Source organism: Lygodium microphyllum, chromosome 9 (assembly GCF_053477565.2).
Source record: "Lygodium microphyllum isolate KBCC chromosome 9, Lygodium_microphyllum_v1.1.10, whole genome shotgun sequence".
Classification (NCBI taxonomy): Eukaryota; Viridiplantae; Streptophyta; class Polypodiopsida; order Schizaeales; family Lygodiaceae; genus Lygodium; species Lygodium microphyllum.
Window position 1 is genome coordinate 100,955,463 of NC_141143.1, and position 4,868 is coordinate 100,960,330.

Consider the following 4,868-nt stretch of genomic DNA (forward strand, 5'->3'; position numbering starts at 1 on the left):
TGTAGGGGGCTTAGCTAACAATTTGATACATTTACTGTAGGGCCTAAGTAACCCATCCCCTTTGTCTAGTTTTGTGCCTTAGTAGGAATTATGTGAGGACCAATGGTTTGGTTTTAACAATAGGTTGTTGAATGATGTGCTTTATGATTTATCTCGTTCAGTCAAGAAGGCCATTTCTTTTGTAGTGAAATGTAATATTTTGTTAGGCCAAAAGGGCCACTTTTTTTTACATAGAAATAATTTATCTCATTAGGCCAAGAGGACCATGTGTCTATTTAGTGCAGGTACATTTGATGGTTCTTTGTTTTAGCTATTGTACTAGAAAGATTGAAGGAGCACTAGGAGGAAGCCAATTGCTGTGTGGAAGCTTTTTGTGACTAGTTCATATAATATATTTACTTTCTATGCTCTTTCCCTTAATAAGCAAAATGTGTTATGTGTATTTTGGGGATTTTTATTTCTTATGTCGTGGACCACCAAAAATCAAGCCATTAAGTCCTAGGATTAGGTTAGGTATCTCTGGGGAGGTTTGAGGAGTTATCCACCTTCTGTGAAGGCATTGTCGGGCATGTAAAGAGCTATGTTAGAGGGTAGTCCTAGTGACCCTGTCCTGCTAGCCTACTAGGGAGCTAGTACTAGGAATCCTTGTTACTTGTGAGGCAGCTAGGGAAGCTTTCCAAATAAAAGAGAAAAATACTAAATATATCTAAAATAGATATAATACAAAGGTGCATAAAAATGGATTTTAACCCTTGCAGTAGTTTCATTTGAAGCAGCTTGATGCTCTTTACATTTTGTATATGTGCAAATCAGTTCATGGGTTTGACGAACTGAGTCACTCTATCCTGTGGTTGCCAATGAGAGCTGATTTTAAGATAGAATTTAAAGTACAAAAGTATCCTGAGATTTGTAAAAGTGGTGGTTTTGGTGGAAAATGTGTTGATCATAGATTGAGGAGCTAGAGTTTTCCTAGGTGCATTTCAACATCGTGTATACAAATGCAAGTGTCTCTTCATCTATCAGAGTTTTTTAGGCTCCCATTTAATGGTCATAAGGTCTGGTGTTATAAAGAAGCTACTTGATCTAGAAGTTGGAAAGTAAGTGACGAAGGCCAAGTTATTAGTTTTGGATGACAAGAAGCCACTCATCTAGTTAGATCATGAATCCTAGACCGTTTGCCCCTTTGTTTAATGTGAATGCAACAGAATTGAACCAATTAATTGGAAAGTTAGTGGTTAATAAGGCTTAAGAAGCCTAAATGAACAAAAAACTCAACAAAGGAGGGGGAGAGAGAGAGAGAGGGGGGCAAATTTTTTGGCACCCCATTTTTGCATTAAAAAAGAGAGTTTCACAACCCTCCAAATCATGCCTCCTCCTCTTGGCTCTGAGATCTCCGATTTCTTTAACCCATTTAGCCACTAACAACAATAGAAATGATGCATTCTATGAAAATTTTAGTATTTAGTCTTTCTCTCTCCTCTCTCTATCTCACCATAATTGTTGTTCGTATGGGCTAAGAGAATGAGGGCGAATGACTGCCTGTTCATGACAAGATGCAAAAAATGGAGTGAGGAAGCATGAAGGTGAGTGCCATTAGCTATGTGATGATGTCAGCGGCTCCATTTTATGAAATATGATGTGGGATTTAGCGTAAGTGTTGATTTATTACATATTATATCATGTCTCTTGTGTCTATCTATTGAGAATAGCAAATGATGTATGCCCATAGAGGTTGAATATATGTCCTAAAGAGGCTAGAAGATAGACAATTGATGTATGCTCTAGGAAGAGATGTTCAGAATCCCATATGCATAATGAGGAAAGTGGTACTATCCAAAAAAGCTATAAAGGAACGTACTTGGTTGACACTCACAACAAGGAGAATGGTACTTTCAGTTTGAGTCACTCAAGATTGTGTTTATGATTCCAAGGTAAACTATCTTGGAACCTAATTCACTTGAGTTACAATCTCTTCTCTCTATCATGTATCAGTTTTATGATTTGCGTCCACCATAGCCAACTAGCTCTAGATTCATGTTTATCAAAATGGTATCAGAGCCATGGCAAGCTAGTTCTAGCATCATTAGTTAATCTTATTCTAATGTAAATGCATAGTAGGAGTTGAACCTACCTTAAGGCCCTTTGCCATATCCATATCTTTGGCCCATTTTCTCTGCTTCTCATCCCACTATCTCCTCAGTATGATGGACACCATGGATCGTTTCTTTGACAATCTCTTTGTCTCCCCTCTTCCTATCATCAGCACGGATTTGGGAGTTTTTTTTTTCAATTCCAGATTTGTAAAGCAGACAGCGATTTGGGTACAACACAACTAGAAAAAAAGCAAAAACTCTTCGAGATACTACAAAGTGTATCTCATTTTCAGCCCCAAATAGCGATGTTCGTAAATGACATGACGTTTGTAGGCCTGTTTCGACGAGCGGCCCTACAGGCTCTTAAGTAGCCACAGAAGGTCACGATCCTCTTGATTGGTTTTCAGCCTCTCCCTCTACGATATTGCAGGCACCCCGGGCGTCACTACCAATGTCAGCCATGCCAATACCAAAGCCGAGGTCAAGGGATGCGCAAGAGAATAGCACCTTGGAACTGCATTGGAAGGAGCAAACGCGGTCATCATTCTTGCTAGTGTGCCTCACAAGCCAAGAATGTCTCGAGATGATTTATTCAACATTAATGTAGGCATTGTCAAGTCCATGTGCACAGCCATCTCGAAGCATTTCCATGAGGCTATGGCCAACATGATCACTAATCCAATCAACTTCATTGTTCCAATTGTGGCCAAGGTGTTCAACAATGCCAGTTTAATGGATGAAGAGCTTGATGCCTTAACAAAATGCACCAAGAATGGTGGAACAGAGGTTGTTCAAACAAAAGCAGGGAAAGCTTCCTCCACTTTATCTATGGTGTATGCCGGAGCTATGTTTGTAGAGTCCTCCTTGAAAGGGTTGAATGGTGAGCCTGACATTATAGAATGTACTTTTGTCCAATTGAGTATCACTGAGTTATGTTTCTCTCGTCCAAGGTGCGCCTAGGCTTGAAGGGTGTGGAGGAAGTACTTCCTTTGGGCCCACTATCTGATTATGAGAAAAAAGGCTTTGAAAGCAATGCTATCAGAACTAAAAGGATCAATACCAATGTAAAGAGCCATGAGGCCAAGCCAAAATAAAATCCAAAAAATTAATGTATCCCAAAATTCATATCATGTAGGAGAGCTTGTCAAACCAAGCCCATGTACCCATCAGTGTGCTAGAAGATAGACAATTGATGTATGCTCTAGGAAGAGATGTTCAGAATCCCATATGCACAATGAGGAAAGTGTTACTATCCAAAAAAGCTATAAAGGGATGTACTTGGTTGACACTCACAACAAGGAGAATGGTACTTTCAGTTTGAGTCACTCAAGATTTTGTTTATGAGACCAAGCTGATCTATCTTGGAACCTAATTCGCTTAAGTTACAATCTCTTCTCTCTATCATGTATCGGTTCTATGATTTGCACCCTCCATAGCCAACTAACTCTAGATTCATGTTTATCAACACTATCATTGTGGAACATTGTTGAAGATACTTGAGTCATGTTTGCCAATGTCTAAAATCATTAAAATTTTAGTCATTTTCAATCGTTTACATAAAAAAGATTAAAATCGCAAAATCTGAGATGTGGGATTTAATGTGAAAATAGAGATTTTGTTGGGTTTTGAGGGTTCAATGTTGTTCACATGGAATAATAATTAATGTAATAATGGACCATAGTCCATACTAGTGACATACATAAAAAATTCAAGAAAAATCAATAATTTGTGTTCAAATAAATGGAAAAAATCATTGAAAATAGTGTTTTTGGAGGAGAAATAGAGAAAAAATAGTTTTAATGTGCTAAAAATTATCAAAAATTAAGAGTACATGTGTGAATGTATAATGAGGATAAGACATGAGGATTTGACTTATTCTACCTCTATTTATGTGTGAAAAGTGTGTATTAATTACTTTTTTATACGAAAAATGATGATAAAACACTTTTACACCTATGCATGTAAGAAAAATCTAAGTGGTAGGGAAAAAAGGGCTAGAAAGTGATAAATTTTGAATAAGTTCTAATTTTATTGCATATCATGGCATATAGGATTTGGTTTATTTAAGTTGGAAGAGGAATAGTAGCAAGGGTTAGTTTGGTACTATCCCTTTGCAAAACAACATAATGTTAAAGGAAAGAAATCATGGAAATAATGCTTTTGCATAACACTTGGCTGATTTTTAGTTAAAAGTATTTCAACACAATGAGTCATACACATTGCATTTATATTTAAGCATGGTATCAAAAGAAAAACTCGTGGATGCACATCACCTGTATGCCTAGTTGGGACCAATGTTGAGGGTGTAATGTTCCTTTGCTATAGGGTAGCACATTGATCTTTGGGGAGACCTTATGTGAGGATCATTATATACATCATGAGAGGATTTCTCTAACCTACCTAGTAGGGAGGATTGTAGCAAGTGGTAATAGAAGAAGGTGGCTTGGTGTGTTGCTTGCATGACATGCATACTCATTTTTGCACTTGCATATGCGTTATGCATCTAAACATCCCTAGACACACATTGCATTCATTACCATATAGTGCACTCATACATACTAAGATAGGAATTTAAATCCCCTTAAAGTGCGAAAAAGAAGCATGAAAGTACCAATTTAAGGTGGGAATCGAACCTCGTTAGAAGCAATAAAGACGGATTTGGCAAATTTTACAAGTTGCGGAATGTAGGATTTCAAAGTGGTTTCAAAGAGCACTTGCGGATTTTTCATAATTTTTCCAAACACCGAATCGAGCTAGAGCAAGTGATCTGTAGTT

At 37.5% G+C, this 4,868-nt stretch overlaps 1 pseudogene; it reads left to right on the forward strand.

The window, feature by feature from the left end:
* Positions 1-2,413: 2,413 nt before the first annotated feature.
* On the forward strand, positions 2,414-3,161 carry LOC148031356 (malate dehydrogenase, mitochondrial pseudogene; annotated as a pseudogene).
* Positions 3,162-4,868: the final 1,707 nt, after the last annotated feature.